Source organism: Eubalaena glacialis, chromosome 5, assembly GCF_028564815.1.
Source record: "Eubalaena glacialis isolate mEubGla1 chromosome 5, mEubGla1.1.hap2.+ XY, whole genome shotgun sequence".
Classification (NCBI taxonomy): Eukaryota; Metazoa; Chordata; class Mammalia; order Artiodactyla; family Balaenidae; genus Eubalaena; species Eubalaena glacialis.
The window spans coordinates 72,812,381-72,834,523 of NC_083720.1; the positions used below are offsets into that span (position 1 = coordinate 72,812,381).

General features: G+C 38.3%; 1 protein-coding gene across 3 annotated transcripts in view; it reads left to right on the forward strand.

Moving 5' to 3' along the window:
* Positions 1–22,143, forward strand: part of ATP10D (ATPase phospholipid transporting 10D (putative)) — a 139,657-nt gene that overhangs the window by 11,328 nt on the left and 106,186 nt on the right. The window lies entirely within an intron of this gene.

The window sequence follows — 22,143 nt, forward strand, 5'->3', positions numbered from 1 at the left end:
GCCTTTTCATCTTGTCTATCTTTCTGTAAATTTGGTTTCTGTTCCACAGGCTGCAGGACTGCAGTTTTTCCTGCTTCTGCTGTTTGCCCTCTGGTGGTTGAGGCTATCTAAGAGGCTTGATGGGAGGCTCTGGAGGTGGGTAGAGCTGACTGTTGCTGTGGCGGTCAGAGCTCCGTAAAACTTTAATCCACTTGACTGTTGATGGGTGGGGCTGGGTTCCCTCCCTGTTGGTTGTTTTGCCTGAGGCAACCCAACACTGGAGCCTACCCGGGCTCTTTGGTGGGGCTAATGGCAGACTCTGGGAGGGCTCACGCCAAGGAGTACTTCCCAGAACCTCTGCTGCCAGTGTCCTTGTCCCCACGGTGAAACAGAGCCAGCCCCCGCCTCTGCAGGAGACCCCCCAACACCAGCAGTTATGTCTGGTTCAGTCTCCCCCAGGGTCACTGCTCCTTCCCCTGGGTCCCGATGCACACACTATTTTGTGTGCACCCTCCAAGAGTGGGGTCTCTGTTTCCCCCAGTCCTGTCGAAGTCCTGCAATCAATTCCCCCTAGGCTTCAAAGTCTGATTCTCTATGAATTCCTCCTCCCGTTGCCGGACCCCCAGGTTGGGAAGCCTGACATGGGGCTCAGAACGTTCACTCCAGTGGGTGGACTTCTGTGGTATAAGTGCTTGCCAGTCTGTGAGTCACCCACCCAGCAGTTATGGGATTTGATTTTAGTCTGATTGCGCCCCTCCTACCGTCTCACTGTGGCTTCTCCTCTGTCCTTGGACGTGGGGTATCCTCCTTGGTGAAGTCCAGTGTCTTCCTGTCAATGATTGTCCAGCAGCCAGTTGTGATTCTGGTGCTCTCGCAAGAGGGAGTAGGTTGGTTTTTTTTGCTATTGAGTTGTATGAGTTCTTCTGAGATATTCTGGGAAATATCTTTTCCCATTCAGTAGGTTGTCTTTTCCTTTTGTTGATGGTTTCTTTTACTGTGCAATAGCTTTTTCATTTGATGTGGTCCCATTTATTTATTTTTGCTTTTGCTGCCCTTGCCTGAGGAGACATATCCAAAAAAATATTGCTAATGGGACATCCCTGGCAGTCCAGTGGTTAAGACTCTGGATTCCCACTGCAGGGGGCAGGGGTTCACTCCCTGGTTGGAGAGCTAAGATCTTGCATACCACATGGTGCAGCCAAAAAAGAAATAAATAAAATACATATTAAAACAAATATTGCTGGGCTTCCCTGGTGGCGCAGTGGTTGAGAATCTGCCTGCCAATGCAGGGGACACGGGTTCGAGCCCTGGTCTGGGAAGATCCCACATGCCACGGAGCAACTAGGCCCGTGAGCCACAATTACTGAGCCTGCGCTCTAGAGCCCTCGAGCCACAACAAGAGAGGCCACGATAATGAGAGGCCTGCACACTGCGATGAAGAGTGGCCCCCACTTTCCACAACTAGAGAAAGCCCTTGCACAGAAACGAAGACCCAACACAGCCATAAATAAATAAATAAATAAATAAATAAATAAACCCAAAGTTTAAAAAAAAAACAAATATTGCTGACTGATGTCAAAGAGGGTACTGCCTATGTTTTTTCTAGGGGTTTTTTGGTTTCAGGTCTTTTGTTCAATATTTTCATCCTTTTTTCAAGGTTATTTTTGTATATGGTGTGAGAAAATGGTCTACTTTCATTCTTTTACATGTAGCTGTCCAGTTTTCCTAACACAACTTATTGAAGAGGCTGTCTTTTCCCCATTGTATATTCATGCCTCCTTTGTGATGGATTAATTGACCAGATGTGTGTGGGGTTATTTCTAGGCTCTCTATTTTGTTGCATTGATCTATGTGTCTGTTTTTGTGCCATTACCATACTGTTTTGATTACTGTAGCTTTGTAGTATAGTCTGAACTCAAGGAACATAATGCCTCCAGCTTTGTTCTTTTTTCTCAAGATTGTTTTGGCTAGTCAGGGTCTTTTGTAGCTTCATACAAATTACAGGATTATTTGTTTTAGTTCTGTGAAAAAATGCCATGGATATATTGATAGAGATTACATTGAATATGTAGATTGCTTTGAGTAGTATGGACATTTTAACAATATTAATTATTCTGATCCATGAACACAATGGATATCTTTCCATTTATTTGTGTAAACTTCAAATTCTTTTATCAACATATTATAGTTTTCAGAGTAGAGGTCTTTCACTTTCTTGGTTAGCTTTATTCCTAGGTATTTTATTCTTTTTGAAGTGATTGTAAATGGGATTGACAGTTCGTTATTACTGTATAGAAATGCAATGGATTTCTGTATATTAATTTTGTATCCTGCAACTTTACTGAATTCATTTATTCTAATAGTTTTTTTGGTGGAGTTAGAATTTTCTGTATATAGTATCATGTCATCTGCAATTAGTGACAGTTTTACTACTTCTCTCCCAGTTGGATGCCTTTTATTTCTTTTTCTTGTCTGATTGCTGAGCCTAGGACTTCCAGTACTATGTTGAATAAAAGTGGTAGAGTGGGCATACTTGTCTTGCTCCTGATTGTAGAGGAAAAGCTCACAGCTTTTCGCTATTGAATATGTTAGCTGTGGGTCTTTCATAAATGGCCTTTATTATGTTGAGGTATGTTCCCTCTGTACTCACTTTGTTGAGAGTTTTTATCATGAATAGATTTTGAATTTTGTCAAATGCTTCTGTGTCTATTGAGATGATCATGTGATTTTTATCCTTCATTTTGTTAATGTAGGTATATCACATTGATTTTGTGGATCAAATCATCCCAGGAATAAATCTCACTTGATTATGATGTATGATCTGTATGATCTTTTCAATGTATTGTCGGATTCAGTTTGCTCATATTTTGTTGAGGATTTTTGCATCTATGTTCATCAGGGATATTGGCCTGTAGTTACCTTCTTTGGAGTGCGTTTTTCTGGTTTTGGTATCAGGTTAATAGTGGCTTCACAGAATGAGTTTGAAATCACTCCTCTTCAATTTTTTGGAATATTTTGAGATAGATATTACCTCTTTTTAAAATGTGTGGTAGAATTCCTCTGTGAAGCCATTTCATCTTGGACTTCTGTTTATTGGGATTTTTTTTTTAAATCACTGATTTAATTTTATTACTAGTAATTGGTCTACTCAGATTTTCTATTTCTTCCTGATTCAGTCTTGGAAGATTGTATCTTTTTAGGAATTTATCCATTTCTTCTAGGTTATCCAATTTGTTGGTGTATAATTGTTCATAGTATTCTCTTATCATTGCTTGTATTTCTGTCATATCAGTTGTAATTTCTCTTCTTTCATTTTTCATTTTATTTATTTGGGCCTCTCCTTTTTCTTCATGAGTCTGGCTGAAGGTTTATCAATTTTATTTTTTCAAAAGAGCTCTTAGTTTCATTCGCTTTTGTATTGTTTTTTAGTTTCTACTTCATTTCTTTCCACATTGATCTTTATCATTTACTCCTACTAACTTTAGGTTCTGTTTATTCTTCTTTCGCTAATTCCTTTGGGTGTAAAGTTAGGTTGTTTAAAATTTTTCTTGTTTCTTGATGTAGGCTTATCTTGCTGTGAACTAGCCTCTTAGAACTGCTTTTGCTGTGTCTTATAGATTTTGGAAAGTTGTGTTTCTGTTTTCATTCATCCAAGGTATTTTTAAATTTCCTCTTTGATTTCTTCATTGACCCATTGGTTTTTTAGTAGCATGTTGTTTAATTTCCAAATGTTTGTATCTTTTCCATTTTTTCCCCTATAATTGATTTCTAGTTTCATACCTTTGTGGTCAGAAAAGGTGCTTGATAGGATTTCAGTTTTCTTAAATTTATTGAGACTTATTTTATGGTCTAGCATGTGATCTATCCTGGAGAATGTTCTATGTGCACTTGAAAGGAATGTGTATCCTGTGTTTGGATGGAATGTTCTGCATATATTAAGCTTATCTGGTCTAATATGTTGTTTAAGGCCAGTGTTTCCTTATTGATTTTTCTGTCTGGATGATGTATCTTGTTCTTTGGCTTGGAATATATCCTCTGTCTTCTCATTTTGTTTGACTTTGTGTTTGTCTCTATGAAGTAGGCGAAACAGTTACCTCTCCCTGTTTTGAAGGTGTGTCTTTGTGGAAGAGTGTCCCTGTGCAAATTGTGTGTGCCTGGTGGCTTTGGTGGAAGGGCTGTAGCTGAAGCAGGTATGAACTGATGCTTCTCTGGGGCACACTGGGTGCCACTGCTTTGGGGCTAGGGGCTGGAGCCTGAGCCCAGTGCAGGCTGGAGCTTCTCCCAAGGCAGTTGGGGGCTGCTGCCTTGGGGGTGGTGGGGGCAGTGGCTGGAGCCTGGTGTGAGCTGGGGGGTGGGGTAGGCATGCTGGGGTGGTCTTGGCAGGCCGGCAAGAGCACCAGGCAGTTTTCAAGCTACTGCCTCTGGGCTGGTACCCAAACTGAGTAAGTGTGTGCACGTGCCCTTTAAGAGCAGAGTCTTGGTTTCCTACAGCCCTCCAGCTCTCCTGGTCATAAGCCTTGCTGGCTTTCAAAACCAGTTAAGGGGACTCACCTTCCTGGTGCTGGTGCCCAAGGTTGGGGTGCCCAATGTGGGGCTTGAACCCCTCACTCCTTAGGGAGGACCTCTGAGTTTGTAATAGCCCCTTTTGCTTGTGGGTTGCCCACCAGGGGTGTGGGTCCTGAATAGACCACATCTCTGCCCTCATCTCTGTCTCAATGTGTGTGTGGTTTGTTCATTTGTTTGTTTAGTAGCCTTAATTATAGAAGAGCTGTTCTGCTAGTCTTCAGGTCATTCCTAGAGAGAGTTGTTCTTTTGGTGTGTCTGTGGGAGGAGGTGAGCTCAGGTTCTTCCTCCTCTACCATCCATCAGATTCCTGATACCTTAATCTGAAGCATTATTATACTTTTAAGATTCCTAAAGCAAGGACTGAGAGGAAAAGGAAATGCTTTCGACAAGGCAAGGGAATTTTGAAAAGTAATTCTTACTGTGAGTCCTAAACTGACTTGCCTCTCCCAAATTATCACATTTCATTTTGAGCCAGGCTAGTGCAAAAGATGGGGTCTGGTGGTCCTTACTGCCCAGTTTGTCACATTTTTTGCCTGCTTGATTTGGGTCATGGTCAGGATGGGTGGGGTGATGATAGGAATGTGTGGATAAGGTATGTTGTATTAAGGATACAGTATTGGTAACAAGCAGAGGACAGGAGTGGAACCAGTACAGGAGAGATAGAGGCAAGTGGGGAAAATGAGAGTGTGGCTCATGACAGGTTGTTGCACTGTTGCCCTCTCCAGCTTTTGGTGTTGCTGTGTCATCGAGGTGCACTCAGAGATACCTTTGGAAATCTCTAATTCCATTCCTTGTTAGCTTACTGGTAAACTGTGCTCTGAAGCACATTACTCAGTTTTTCCAGTCTAGTCTCCCTGCCTTTTCTCCCCCATTCCAATCTGTCTTTTACGCCTCTTGCAAAGAAATCCTTTAAATGTCCACATCATGTCACACCTTCTCAAATATGTTTGACTTCCCATTTCCTTTAATCTAAATATAAATTCTTCATCTTAGTAGGTAAAGACTTATTATGACTAGATTTCCTTCTTAATTTCCCATCCTTTCTTAATTCGTATTTGAATCTCCAGCCATGTTGAACTACTCAGTGTTACTTAACACTGGGTTATAGGGGTTTCTAGCCTCCTTGCCTTTATTCATAATATTTCCTTTTCTAAAATCTACAAATCTCTTCTGTCAGATTCTCATCATTTCCCAAGACTCGCTTAAAATTCTCTCTTTTGGGAAGCCTACTCTCTTCTCCCTTTCTGTCTTCCAACCTCATGTCATGCATTCTCATAGGATGTTCTATTTCCCTAAATGTATGTGCTACACAATTACCCTAGTGTTATCTTTATTTGTGAATTGAGTATTTTGACCTGTTCTGGGCATGTTTATTCATTCTCAAAGAAACAGCACTGTGCCTAAGACAAGGTAAAGGAAATGAACACTAGAAGGTAAGCTCCTTTAGAAGGCAGAGGTTTTTGTCTATTTTGTTCCTTGATTTATCTCTGTTATCTGTTACAATGCATGGCATATAGTAGGAGCTCAACAAACATTAGTTGAAAGAATGAAGTTGTTGAGCACTTCCAGTGTGCTAGGCACAGTGCTGATAGTTTGATTTTATAAACCTCCTTACAAAACTTTGTGAGGTATGTGACGTTATTTCCACTTTACAGATGTGGAAACTGAGGCTCAGAAAGGCAAAGAGCTTGTGGTAGGTGGCTGACTGTGAATCTGACTGAGCATCAGTATCATTTGAACATTTTAGAGCTTGTGTTCTTTCTACTGACTGCAGATGCATTTGTTGTTGTTTTGAAAACAGCTGATTATAATATCACTTCTAATTCAAAATGGATATGTTTTGGAGGGTGGAGAGCATCTAGTAATTATTGGAACTGACCACTTATCATGAATCCAATTTATAATTCCAGTGAACACTATCCACTTCTTTTTAATATCATTTGTAGCTTTCATCTGTCTCTTGTTGCTGTTTATATACTATACTTAGTAATACTTGGAAGCCTTGGTGACAATTTAAATACAGTTGTCCCTCCTTATCTGTGGGGAGTTGGTTCCAGAACCCACCATGGATACCAAAATCCACAGATGCTCAGGTCCCATAGTTGGCCCTCATATCCTCGGTTCCGTGATTCAACCAACCGTGGATGGTGTAGTACTGTATTTATTGAAAAAAAGGTCAGCATATAAGTTGACCTACACAGTTCAAACCCATGTTGTTCAAGGGTTAAGTGTATATGTGTTGAGGCAATTTAAGTAATTGACATATATAATCTATGCTTTTGTTACTTTAGGTAATGTGCTGAAGTTATTTTTATCCACAGTGAAATAATACTTTTCTATGGAATATTTATATCATATTTTAAGCGACCCAAATGCTTCCAGAATTGAATCTTTAAATAGTTTTTAGAAATTAATTAAACCTCTCATTCATTATACAGAAATATTATTTAATAGTTCAACTAAAATAATGCCTGTCTTCATCATCTATCCAGTAATGCCACATACTTAAAAATTTTAGCCTTTTTGTTTATTTGGTTTATATTTCATAGCTCAGGTTAATGATCTGCAAGAGGCCTTTGGAAAACATTTGATGTACTCTATTTAGTTTTATGAGTATATACCATTTTTCAGTGCCTAAATTCTTTCCATTTTAGCTACAAATAACTCCACTTCCCAATTTCTTTTTTCTTTTTTTATCCCTTAGTCTTTTAAGCATTTTATTTTCTTCTGCTTTTTACAAATTTCTGTGGTGACTAATCCAGAAAATAACTGCCCTATTTTTTGTGTATAAAAAAGTAGTTTCGCTGTTATTTTAAAACAATAATATAGGCATCATTGGGATATAAATTAATAGTTGCATAAAAATGATATTTAATAATAATGGAAAAAATATACTTTTTCATGGAGAAAATATACTTTGAAATTAAAAATAAGTCCCTTCAAAACAGACTCATAGACATAGAAAACAAACTTATAGTTACCAAAGGGGAAGGAGTGGGGGGAGGGATAAATTAGGAGTATGGGATTAACAGATACACACTACTAATGTAAAATAGACAAACAAGAATTTACTGTATAGCACAGGGAATGATATGCAATATCTTGTAATAACCTATAATAGAAAAGAATTTTAAAAATGGATGTGTGTGTGTGTATATGATTAAATCACTTTGCTGTACACCTGAAACTAACACAATATTGTAAATCAACTATACTTCAATAAAAAATAAATTTTTAAAAAAGTACAAAAAAATAAGTCTCTTCAGAGCAAATTTGAATTGCCTAGGTCAATGGTTTTCAAAGTCTGGTCCCCAGGAGCATCAGCATCACTCCAATTTATTAGAACTGCAAATTCACAGGCCCCACTGCAGACTGATTGAATCAAATTTGGGTGAGAGCGTGTGTGTAGCGGGTGGAATCTGTGTCACAAGCTCTCCAGGTGACTCTGACCTGTGGTAGTCTGAGGACACAGGCTTAGGCTTAAGATCCGAGAAGAGCAGGCCATATTCACTGTTGGGCAGGCAAGTGCCTGGTCTATTTTCTTTCTTTGTTTTCCTTCTGTCTTATTCTTTTGTTATTTTAGTTTTTAATTGAAATACAATTGATTTAAAATATTGTATTAGTTTCAGATGTACAACATAGTGATTCAATATTTTTATAGATTATACTCCATTTAAAGTTGTTATAATATATTGGCTATATTCTCTGTGCTGTACAGTATATCCTTGTAGCTTATTTATTTTATACATAGTAATTTGTACTTCTTAATCCCCTACCCCTATCTTGCCCCTTTCCCTTCCCTCTCCCCACTGGTAACCACCAATTTGTTCTCTATATCTGTGAGTCTGTTTCTGTTTTGTTATATTCATTCCTTTTTTATTTTTTGGATTCCACATATAAGTGATAACATACAGAATTTGTCTTCCTCTGCCTGACCTAATAGCTTAATACCCTGTAGGTCCATCCATGTTGTTGCAAATGACAGAATTTCATTATTTTTTATGGCTGAGTAATATTCCATTGTGTGTGTGTGTGTCTGTGTGTGTGTTTATATATATACCACATCTTTATCAATTCATCTGTTGTTGGACACTTAGGTTGCTTCCATATTTTGGCTATTATAAATAATGCTGCTATGAACATTGGGGTGCATGTATCTTTTTGAATTAGTGTTTTCATTTTCTTTAGATGTATACCCAGGAGTGGAATTGCTGGATCATATGGTGGTTTTTTGAGGAACCTCCATACTGTTTTCCATAGTGGCTGCATGAATTTACATTCCCACCAACAGTGTACTAGGGTTCCTTTTTCTCCACATCCACACCAACATTTGTTATTTGTAGACTTTTTGGTGATAGCCATCCTAACAGGTGTGAGGTGATACCTTATTGTGGTTTTAATTTGCATTTCTCTGATTAGTGATGTTGAGTATCTTTTCACATGCCTGTTAGCAATCTTGTCTTCTTCAGAAAAATGTTCAAGCCTTCTGCCCATTTTTGATTGGATTGGTTTTCTTTATATTGAGCTGTATGAGCTGTTTATATATTTTAGATATTGACTGCTTATTGGTCATATCATTTGTAAATATTTTCTCCCATTCAGTGTGTCGTCTTCTCATTATGTTGATGGTTTCCTTTGCTGTGCAAAAGCTTTTAAGTTTAATTAGGTCCCATTTGTTTATTTTTGCTTTTGTTTCCTTTGCCTTAGGAGACAGATCCAAATAAATATCATTTAGGACTTTGATCCATTTTGAGTTTATTTTCTATATGGTGTGTGAAAATGTTCTAATTTCATTCTTTTACAAGTAGCTGTCCAGTTATCCCAGCACCACTTATTGAAGGGACTGTCTTTTCTACATTGTATATTCTTGCCTCCTTTGTCACAGATTAATTGACCATATGTGTGTGGGGTTATTTCTGGGCTCTCTATTCTGTTCCACTGATCTATGTGTCTGTTTTTGGGCCATTCCATACTCTTTTGATTGCTGCTGCTTTGTAGTATAGTCTGAAGTCAAGGATCATGATGCCTCCAGCTTTGTTCTTTTTTCTCAAGATTGCTTTGGCTGGTCAACTTTATTTTATTTTACTTTTTTTAGTGAATGGTGTTTTTTTTTTTTTAATTTATTTTATTTTTGGCTGCATTGGGTCTTTGTTGCTGCATGCAGGCTTTTCTCTAGTTGTGGTGAGCAGGGGCTACTCTTCGTTGCGGTGCGCAGGGGCTACTCTTCGTTGCGGTGCGCGGGCTTCTCATTGTGATGGCTTCTCTTGTTGCAGGGCACGGCCTCTAGGCACGTGGACTCAGTAGTTGTGGCTCGCAGGCTCTAGAGCGCAGGCTCAGTAGTTGTGGCACACGGGCTTAGTTGCTCTGCGGCATGTGGGATCTTCCCAAACCAGGGCTCGAACCCGTGTCCCCTGCATTGGCAGGTGGATTCTTAACCACTGCGCCACCAGGGAAGACCTGGCTGGTCTGCTTTAAAAGGCCTCTAGGAAAGCTGATTCCATTGACTTTTCTGTATACCATTTCAAATAGCTCTGTGATACCACTGAACTGGCTTCAATAACCATTAATTTAAGACACAAAACTTACAAAACAGTCCAAAAAGACAGTGTTTAATATCAGTACTTAAAGATTTGTGTTGGCTGGTTTTATGTTATTATTTACTTCCTGGCAACAAATTCCCTTCCAAAACATAATTAAAATGAACGTTTTTTCATAAGGGGAGAAAGGGGGAATGTTTTTTCCCATCCTTTGATCTTGAGTGTATTTTTGGAGGATGGTTAAAAGAAGCAGATATGAATCCTTATGACTCTCAGTAGAGAGTCTGTGCCTAGGAAATCAAGTTTTCCTTGAGTGTCTTTGTAGAGGTGGGGAATAATATTGGTTCCTACTGTGAGCATTAAAATTGTTATCAATTAATTCTATATAGAGTCCCAGCATAAAAGTGTTTCCATACTGCATCTGTATTCAACATAGGCTATATTATTTTAATGCACTTTAGATTTAGTCAGGTCAGATTCTCTCATTTATTGCTGGAAATTTTGTTTGTCAGCTTTCTTTATCCTATCAGGCCCATGTGATGTTGAACATGGTCACTTCATAATATTGTAGATTGGTCATGTCATGAAGATATTAGGAATCAGCAGAAAGAATCTTGAAATAGTTTCTTAAGTAGGAATTAAAACCTGATCTACAACTGTGTTTTTCCCCCACTGACTTTAATTTCTAAAATAAAGAGCAATGAAGGTGATATGTGAGAATCATAACAGACTTGTTTTTGAGGTTTTGAGATTACTTTGATATCTAGAAACATATATCCTCTACATAAGTATAAAATATTTTACTGTAACAATTATCTGAACTTTCTTTTGCAGAATATCATTTAAATTCTGTTTCAAACCTAAATTTCATTAAGAAGAAAATCTCTCAAAACCATCTAGCCATTTAAGTAAGCTCTCTCTTAAAAACTTAACCAGCCGTATCTATTAGATATTTTTAGTAATTGTCTGTTGTCCAAAAGAGACCTGAATGCTTTAGTTGGCTTTGCAACATTTTTAATTACATTCAGAACTTCTTGGCAAGGACACATATGTACATTGCCTTTACAATGAAGTTTATATACTCAATTATGTTTTTCTTGTTTTCTCTGATATAATATGGAGAATTAGTAGTAGTACATACACATGCTGCTTGTGGACTTGGATGTGAATGTTCTTTTTCATTGTTGAGGCAGCATGCTTGTTTTGCACTTTTAAAGGCTGTTCCTAAAACAAAAACTTAAAGGATTGCATCTTTTCCCTACATTTAGAAGCAGTACATTAACTTCTGTCTATGCTTTTCTCCACCATAAGCATAGGCTTCATGATTAAATGAAGTTGGATAGGTATTGTGTGATTAGAGTTTTGGAATAGTTTTTGATTAAATAAAGATCTGTCTTCTAATTATAAACTAAATACATATGTTCATGGTAAAAAAAATAAAAATAAAAAAGACAGTTACAAATGATACTTTAAAATCATCTACTAATATATTGCCTCAAAATAACCAGTGTTAGAGTTTTAAAAAATATTTAATTCCAAATTTATATATATAAATAGATACACACACACATACATATATTCTATTTGAGATCATACTTATATACAGGTCTAAATCATGGTTTAAAACCTTATAGGGAATTCCCCAGTAGTCCAGTGGTTTTCTCTGCACTCTCACTGCGAGGGGCCCAGGTTCAATCCCTGGTCAGGGAACTGGGATCCTGTAAGCTGCAGGGGATGGCCAAAAAAAAAAAAAAAAAACTAAAAAACTAAAAAAACAAAACACCTTATAAACTTTAAAAATTTTCTTGCATATCAAATTTATTTAAACATCATTTTAATAGCTGTAGTATGTTTCCATTTAGATATACCACGATTTAACAATTTACCTTTATCTGGACATTTGGGTTAGTGTGCTTTCCAGTGCTGAATTGATCAGCTTTCTACTCAGGGCCAAAAAGAATGAACATTTTTAAGATTTATTACCTTTTGGCTCCAGAAAATTAAAAGCAGGTTAGACTTCCCCAGCACTATATGAAAACTTGGCTTCATTGAACACCATGAATAAAGAAACTCCTTGCTACACTCAAGGAAAAAATTACTACTTTTCTTAGATTGGTTACTAGTGAAGTTGAAAATATATTTTTTTCTATTTATTTGCAGTTTGTCAGTTTCTGTGTGTTCATGCTCTTTTCTCAAGTATGCTCTTCTTGTAAATATTTAAACCCCTGAAATGAATAATTTTTGTATTGCTTTTATAAAGTATCACTGTAAAGAGTAGGCCATTGTGAGTGATTATGGGTCGTCTTGGATGAAACTGAAACAATAGGGCAGATCCTAAAAATGAGCTGTGAAAATTTTCAGATAGATATAAATCTGAATAAATCTTGGTTCTTTTAAGGTCTGAGGATACTATAATATAAAATTTCAGCAGGCATAAAATCTTGTATTCAAATTAATTTAACTAATTTCTGACACATTCATAAATCATGACATAATTTAGAAATTAATGAAAGTCTATATATGTACGTAAGTAATAAAATGGTAGTGGAGAGAATAAGCTGGTTTATTTTTAATGAGCTGCCACTGATTTGATGTGTAATATTGGGTAAGTCAATGTCCTGAATCTCAGTTTTCTTGTTTATAAAATATTTAGTTGGATACTTAAGAGTTTTTTTCCAGCATTAAAATTCTGAATGTCCTATTTAAGTTACTAACCTTATCTTTTTTTTTGTTTGTTTGTTTGAATTTTGTTTTATTTATTTTTTTAGACAGCAGGTTCTTATTAGTCATCAGTTTTATACACATCAGTGTTTACATGTCAATCCCAATCTCCCAATTCATCCCACCACACCCCCCCCCCCGCCGCGTACCTGCCTTGGTGTCCATATGTTTGTTCTCTACATCTATGTCTCAATTTCTGCCCTGCAAACCAGTTCATCTGTACCATTTTTCTAGGTTCCACATATATGTGTTAGTATATGATATTTGTTTTTCTCTCTCTGACTTACTTCACTTTGTATGACAGTCTCTAGATCTATCCACATCTCAACAAATGACCCAATTTCATTCCTTTTTATGGCTGAGTAATATTCCATTGTATATACGTACCAAAACTTCTTTATCTATTCGTCTGTCAATGCGCATTTAGGTTGCTTCCAAGACCTGGCTATTGTAAATAGTGCTGCAGTGAACATTGGGGTGCATGTGTCTTTTTGAATTATGGTTTTCTCAGGGTATATGCCCAGTAGGGGATTGCTGGGTCATATGGTAGTTCTATTTTTAGTTTTTTAAGGAACCTCCATACTGTTCTCCATAGTGGCTGTATCAATTTACATTCCCACCAACAGTGCAAAAGGGTTCCCTTTCCTCCACACCCTATCCAGCATTTGTTGTTTGTAGATTTTCTGATGATGCCCATTCTAACTGGTGTGAGGTGATACCTCATTGTAGTTTTGATTTGCATTTCTCTAATTCTTAGTGATGTTGAGCAGCTTTTCATGTGCTTCTTGGTCATCTGTATGTCTTCTTTGGAGAAATGTCTATTTAGGTCTTCTGCCCATTTTTGGATTGGGTTGTTTGTTTTTTTAATATTGAGCTGCATGTAAATTTTGGAGATTAATCCTTTGTCAGTTGCTTCATTTGCAAATATTTTCTCCCATTCTGGGGGTTGTCTTTTTGTCTTGTTTATGGTTTCCTTTGCTGTGCAAAAGCTTTTAAGTTTCATTAGGTCCCATTTGTTTATTTTTGTTTTTATTTCCATTACTCTAGGAGGTGGATCAAAAAAGATCTTGCTGTGATTTATGTCAAAGAGTGTTCTTCCTATGTTTTCCTCTAAGAGCTTTATAGTGTCCGGTCTTAACATTTAGGTCTCTAATCCATTTTGAGTTTATTTTTGTGTATGGTGTTAGGGAGTGTTCTAATTTCATTCTTTTACATGTAGCTGTCCAGTTTTCCCAGGACCACTTATTGAAGAGACTGTCTTTTCTCCATTGTATATCCTTGCCTCCTTTGTCATAGATTAGTTGACCGTAGGTGTGTGGGTTTATCTCTGGGCTTTCTATCTTGTTCCATTGATCTATGTTTCTGTTTTTGTGCCAGTACCATATTGTCTTGGTTACTGTAGCTTTGTAGTATAGTCTGAAGTCAGGGAGTCTGATTCCTCCAGCTCCGTTTTTTTCCCTCAAGACTGCTTTGGCTATTCGGGGTCTTTTGTGTCTCCATACAAATTTTAACATTTTTTGTTCTCGTTCTGTAAAAAATGCCTTTGGTAATTTGATAGGGATTGCATTGAATCTGTAGATTGCTTTGGGTAGTATAGTCATTTTCACAATGTTGGCTCTTCCAATCCAAGAACATGGTATATCTCTCCATTTGTTGGTATCATCTTTAATTTCTTTCATCAGTGTCTTATAGTTTTCTGCATACAGGTCTTTTGTCTCCCTAGGTAGGTTTATTCCTAGGTATTTCATTCTTTTTGTTGCAATGGTAAATGGGAGTGTTTCCTTAATTTCTCTTTCAAATTTTTCATCATTAGTATATAGGAATGCAAGAGATTTCTGTGCATTAATTTTGTATCCTGCAACTTTACCAAATTCATTGATTAGCTCTAGTAGTTTTCTGGTGGCATCCTTAGGATTCTCTATGTATAGTATCATGTCATCTGCAAGCTGTGACAGTTTTACTTCTTCTTTTCTGATTTGTATTCTTTTTATTTCTTTTTCTTCTCTGATTGCTGTGGCTAGGACTTCCAAAGCTATGTTGAATAATAGTGGTGAGAGTGGACATCCTTGTCTCATTCCTGATCTTAGAGGAAATGCTTTCAGTTTTTCACCATTGAGAATGATGTTTGCTGTGGGTTTGTCATATATGGCCTTTATTATGTTGAGGTAGGTTCCCTCTGTGCCTACTTTCTGGAGAATTTTTATCATAAATGGGTGTTGAATTTTGTGAAAAGCTTTTTCTGCATCTATTGAGATGATCATAGGGTTTTTATTCTTCAGTTTGTTAAAATGGTGTATCACATTGAATGATTTGCGTATATTGAAGAATCCTTGCATCCCTGGGATAAATCCCACTTGGTCATGGTGTATGATCCTTTTAATGTGTTGTTGGATTCTGTTTGCTAGTATTTTGTTGAGGATTTTTGCATCAATATTCATCAGTGATATTGGTCTGTAATTTTCTGTTTTTGTAGTATATTTGTCTGGTTTTGGTATCAGGGTGATGGTGGCCTCATAGAATGAGTTTGGGAGTGTTCCTTCCTCTGCAGTTTTTTGGAAGAGTTTGAGAAGGATGGGTGTTAGCTCTTCTCTAAATGTTTGATAGAATTCACCTGTGAAGCCATCTGGTCCTGGACTTTTGTTTGTTGGAAGATTTTTAATCACAGTTTCAATTTCATTACTTGTGGTTGGTCTGTTCATATTTTCTATTTCTTCCTGGTTCAGTCTTGGAAGGTTATACCTTTCTAAAAATTTGTCCATTTCTTCCAGGTTGTCCATTTTATTGGCATAGAGTTGCTTGTAGTAATTTCTTAGGATGCTTTGTATTTCTGCAGTGTCTGTTTTAACTTCTCCTTTTTCATTTCTGATTTTATTGATTTGAGTCCTCTCTCTCTTTTTCTTAATGAGTCTGGCTAATGGTTTATCAACTTTGTTTATCTTCTCAAAGAACCAGCTTTTAGTTTTATTGATCTTTGCTATTGTTTTCTTTGTTTCTATTTCATTTATTTCTGCTCTGATCTTTATGATTTCTTTCCTCCTGCTAACTTTGGGTTTTGTTTGTTCTTCTTTCTGTAGTTCCTTTAGGTGTAAGCTTAGATTGTTTATTTGAGGTTTTTCTGATATGAGTATTGTTACTCCAGCTTTCTTTTGATTTCCATTTTCATGGAATATCTTTTTCCATCCCCTCACTTTCAGTCTGTATGTGTCCCTAGTTCTAGAGTGGGTCTCCTGTAGACAGGATATATATGGGTCTTGTTTTTGTATCCTTTCAGCAAGCCTGTGTCTTTGGTTGGAGCATTTAATCCATTCACGTTTAAGGTAATTATCAATATGTATGTTCCTATGACCATTTTCTTAATTGTTTTGGGTTTGTTTTTGTAGGTCCTTTTCTTCTCTTGTGTTTCCCACTTAGAGAAGTTCCTTTAGCATTTGTTGTAGAGCTGGTTTGGTGGTGCTGAATTCTCTTAGCTTTTGCTTGTCTGTAAAGCTTTTGATTTCTCCATCGAATCTGAATGAGATCCTTGCTGGGTAGAGTAATCTTGGTTGTAGGTTCTTCCCTTTCATCACTTTAAGTATATCATGCCACTCCCTTCTGGCTTTTAGAGGTTCTCCTGAGAAATCAGCTGTTAACCTTATGGGAGTTCCCTTGTATGTTATTTGTCGTTTTTCCCTTGCTACTTTCAATAATTTTTCTTTGTCTTTAATTTTTGCCAATTTGATTACTATGTGTCTGGGCATGTTTCTCCTAGGGTTTATCCTGTATGGGACTGTCTGCTCTTCCTGGACTTGGGTGGCTATTTCCTTTCCCATATTAGGGAAGTTTTTGACTATAATCCTCTTCAAATATTTTCTCTGGTCCTTTCTCTCTCTCTTCTCCTTCTGGGACCCCTATATTGCAAATGTTGTTGTGTTTAACGTTATCCCAGAGGTCCCTTAGGCTGTCTTCATTTCTTTTCATCCTTTTTTCTTTATTCTGTTCTGCAGCAGTGAATTCCACCATTCTGTCTTCCAGGTCACTTATCCGTTCTTCTGCCTCAGTTATTCTGCTATTGATTCCTTCTAGTGTATTTTTCATTTCAGTTATTGTATTGTTCATCTCTGTTTGTTTGTTCTTTAATTCTTCTAGGTCTTTGTTAAACATTTCTTGCATCTTCTCGATCTTTTCCTCCATTGTTTTTCCGAGGTCCTGGATCATCTTCAGTATCATTATTCTGAATTCTTTTTCTGGAAGGTTGCCTATCTCCACTTCATTTAGTTGTTTTTCTGGGGTTTTACCTTGTTCCTTCATCTGGTACATAGTCCTTTGCCTTTTCATTTTGTCCATCTTTCTGTGAATGTGGTTTTTGTTCCACAGGCTGCAGGATTATAGTTTTTCTTGTTTCTGCTGTCTGCCCTCTGGTGGATGAGGCTATCTAAGAGACTTGTGCAAGTTTCCTGATGAGATGGACTGGTGGTGGGTAGAGCTGACTGTTGCTCTGGTGGGCAGAGCTCAGTAAAACTTTAATCCACTTGACTGCTGATGGGTGGGGCTGGGTTCCCTCTCTGTTGGTTGTTTTGCCTGAGGCAACCCAACACTGGAGCCTACCTGGGCTCTTTGGTGGGGCTAATGACAGACTCTGGGAGGGCTCAGCCCAAGGAGTACTTCCCAGAACTTCTGCTGCCAGTGTCCTTGTCCCCATGGTGAGCCACAGCCACCCCCGCCTCTGCAGGAGACCCTCCAACACTAGCAGGTAGGTCTGGTTTGGTCTCCCCTGTGTTCACTGCTTCTTTCCCTGGGTCCCGATGCGCACACTACTTTGTGTGTGCCCTCCAAGAGTGGAGTCTCTGTTTCCCCCAGTCCTGTCGAAATCCTGCAATCAAATCCCACTAGCCTTCAAAGTCTGATTCTCTAGGAATTCCTCCTCCCGTTGCCGGACCCCCAGGTTGGGAAGCCTGATGTGGGGCTCAGAACCTTCACGCCAGTGGGTGGACTTCTATGGTATAAGTGTTCTCCAGTCTGTGAGTCACCCACCCAGCAGTTATGGGATTTGATTTTACTGTGATTGCGCCCCTCCTACTGTCTCATTGTGGCTTCTCCTTTGTCTTTGGATGTGGGGTATCTTTTTTGGTGAGTTCCAGTGTCTTCCTGTCGATGATTGTCCAGCAGCTAGTTGTGATTCTGGTGTTCTCACAAGAGGGAGTGAGAGCATGTCCTTCTACTCTGCCATCTTGGTTCAGGGCTGACTAACCTTATCTTTAAAATACTTTTCCTAACTGGCTGAGATGTTGGCATCAAGGAATTAGTAAGTGCACTCATAATATTGGTCTATTATGTGTCATTTACCTTTGATATATTAACTCTTTACAACAAACCTAAGGAGGAGGTCTTATTTTCCTGATGGGGAAACTGAGGATTATACAAAGTCTCACTGGGGCTGAACGGTTAGAATCAGTATTTGAGCTCATGACTGACCGAAAAAGTCCTCTTTGCACTCTGCTAGTTACCTCTCCCTTGAACCAATGTTGTGGCTTGCTGTAGACCAGCATTATCAGCAGTGGCATTATTGGCATTGGGGGCCAGAGTATTATTTGCTTTGGGGGGCTGTCCTGTGCATTATAATAGCATCCATGCCTCTCTCCATTAGCCCTCACCCCCTCAGTTGTGACAACCAAAAATGTGTCTAGGTACTATCAAATGTCCCTGAAGGTAGGCAGGAATTGCAGCCAGTCAAGGATCACTGATTTAACACAACTTAAGTCATCAACAGTCTGAGGAGAAATATAATTGTCATCTCCAGTAAAGGTCAGTGGCTTTAGGTCACCTTGGATTTCAAAGATCACGATGGAATTAACCAAGTAGAATCCCAGCAAAGAACCCTACTCCATCATTCAACAATACTTTTTTGCACACTTTTTTGATCGCTTGACCTTTATCCTCTTGAGGTTTTTCTTATTTGAAGAGTACTCATTCCCTGGATGCATAGTATACCAGCATGAACCTGACTGGACACTAGTTAATTTATTTCAAAATATTCATTGAATACTTGCCATGTGCTGGGCATTGTCCAGTTACTGGTTAAAGCAGTGAACCAAATGGTCGTATAGAGCAGATATGAAACAAATAATCATAGCTCATTCCCCTTTCTTTTGAATAATCTTGTAAAGCATATCTTTAGATTACAATAGTGTGTTTATCATGTTTTACACACACACACACACACACACACACACAAATACACAGCTTATCATGTAGAGCTAAAGGTTGCCCTCTTTCATATAAATGAGTATGAGATGGCACACTAGGAAATTTGTGTTCTGCCAGTTTAAAAAGATACTTTGGCTCTTGTTTTCAAAATGAGCACTTCTCTGGTCTAGCTCCATTTCAGAACTTACCTATTGGTTAATGTTGTACTGCTCTTAGTGTTTGCTGCTCTGAAACCTGGCCATAAACATGTCAAAATTTGTCTCATGGGGATTAATCTCTGAAGTATTTCGGGTAGTGAGGGAATCTCATGAACTTCATGCCTGATCCCTCTCCTGGACTGTGTGCTCTTTGAGGACAAGAAGCACGGAGTTTACACAGAACTTTTCATCGTTTTGTTTGCAGTGCCTGGAACAGTACTTGGCTGACACATGGTAGCTTTTTGGTACCTATTTATTAAACAAATATAAGGAGAAGCGATCTCTGAACAGTGAGAGTAGGTTTCACTAAATAAGCCTTCTAGGTTTCTATATTCTCCTCCTTGAAGACCACTGAGGTTGTTAATTGAATTTATTTGTTTGTTCTAAGGTAGTTGGAAGTATAAGTTCAATCTTGATAAAGGCAGATAATTTGGGCAGCCAAGGGAGATACAAACCTATGAAATCAGATGGGAGCATTCAAAACATGGAGGTCTTCAACTGCTGGATGAAAACCTATGGATATGCCTCTGAAGACCCTGAAGGCATCACTTTATCCAGTACTTTGCAATAATTGGTGCTTTGAGCATTGGTGCTGAATTCGCAGAAGAAAATTTATTTAAAGTGCTGTATAAAATGTAGGAAAATTGAGAGCACATTTATAACGATTTCTATCATGATGAAATTGTTTTGATACTTAAGGGATAAACCTTAAACCTTCTGAGAAAATAGGTTATTCAGAAGAACTTCTTAGAACAATGAAATTCAAATACCTCATCTATTTTTAAAAATAGATTCTACTTGTTTTATTTCCTTTTTTATGCTTTTGTTGCAGTCTTGTTAGCAGCCATTTTAGGGTTACATGCTGTAGATCTTAATATAAACTGTAGTTTAGCATGTATAATAAAAGCTGTAATATCATGAAATAACTAAGATAGCATGAGATATCTAAGCTTATATCACTTCTAGAGTTGGTTGTTAGGGTATTCTGGTCGTTACTGCATACAAGAGAGGTGTTATTTTATTCATTTATTCATATGTCCATTCCACGACTATGTATTGGAAGTCTGCTCTGTGTCTGATACTGTTCTAAGCCTAGATTACATCAGTGGCCAAAGGAGATAGAAACTCCCCCTCTGATGGAGGGGGGAGACAACAAGAGCTAAAATGCAAAGCTAGTTATAGATTGTTAGAAAGTGGCTTAAAATTCTATGAAAAATAAGAAAGGGAAGGAGAATAGGGATTGCTGAGACAAGGCTGTGTAGGGGGTGGAATAAAGGAGGAGAGGAGGAATTGGTTGGAGAGGACACGGGGAGGCAGGTATGTGTGACGCTGGTGGCTGTTATTATAATTAACATGGGAGCCTTTAGAGAGTTTTAAATTGTGGAAAAAGTTAAATTGTCGGGTTCTCAGTGAAGTGTTAACAGGACAGGTAGTAGAGTCAGACTTGGGCGATAGCGGTGGAGGTGATGCCAAGCGGTGAGAATCCAGATATATTTTAAAGGGAGAGCCAACAGAATTTGCTGACTGACTGTATGTGGGTTGTGAGGCACAGGATCCAGGATGGCTCAAAGATCTTTGGGCTGAGGATCTAGAAGGATGGAGCTGCAGCAACTGACAGGGCTAATCTGTGGAGGAAGCAGGTTTTAGTGGGGGAGTATCAGGAGCTCCGTTTTGCACATGTTACCATTTGGAGATGAACCCGAATGGAGATGAGCTGCCTAGTTGGCTGTCAAAGGTACACATCTGGAATTTTTAGGAAAGAGCTCTGTGCTGGAAGGTGGTTATGTGGGGGGAATCTGTAGAAATTCTCTTCTGATGGCTTTAGTTTTCTCAGTAAAATAGAAACATGTCATCAGCAGGAGGAAAGCTGAGAGAGCTATGGAAAATTAGAGGAGAGAGGAGAAAGTCTAAAACAGTTGGCTATGAAAGTGGGAAAGTGAAGAGACTAGAAACGCGGTATGATTGCAGTCAGCACGTGTGGCCAACTTGTGGTTCGTGGTCAAGAATTTAAAGTGACACTAAACATGCTGGAAACTTCTTTGTCACCATATCTTTGCAATGTTCTTACTTATTTCCAGTTCCTTAGCATTTTTCTGAGAATGTTGCTGCCATTATGAGGGCAAAACATAACAACAACAACAAAAATTGACACTAATCAGGGACCTCGTGTATTTCTTTCAGACACTTTCAACTTGCAGATATTGGAACAGAGTATGTAGAGATTTCGATCTAACCAATTTGAATATAACTAGGGTAAGGGTTTTGCCAAGAAAGAAGTGAAAGAGGAGCTAAGAGGTTGAGAGGATGTACAAGGAAGTGATAGCAGTGTTGACCACAAAATTCAGACTGTGTAAGCAAGGAAGTGCGGCCACGCAAGAATAAAAGGCAGTGAGAAGAGGGTGGGTGGTCAGTTGCTTAGAGGTCCCTGTGGGATCAGAGAATTTTGAGGTCAGGTTAAAAATGAATCATTTATTTTAAATAAATGTTATTTTCATATAGTGAATCATATTTCAAATATATGGAAGAGCTTTATTAAATACATCTAATGAATTTTTTAAACTTAAACACAAATATTTGAGTTTATTTGTTAGCTTTAGTTTTTTTTTTAAAGTTAAAGTGTACACATTTTTTTAAAATATTTATTTATTTATTGGTTGCACCAGGTCTTAGCTGTGGCAGGCAGGCTCCTTAGTTGTGGCTCGCAGGCTCCTTAGTTATGGCTCATGGGCTCCTTAGTTGCAGCCCACCTGCTCCTTAGTGTCAGCTCTTGGGTTCCTTAGTTGCAGCTGGCGGGCTCCTTAGTTGTGGCATGTGAACTCTTAGTTGCAGCCGGCGGTCTCCTTAGTGGTGGCATGTGAGCTCGTAGTTGCATCATGTATGTGGGATCTAGTTCCCTGACCAGGGATTGAACCCATGTTCCCTGCATTAGAAGGCAGATTCTTAGCCACTGCGCCACCAGG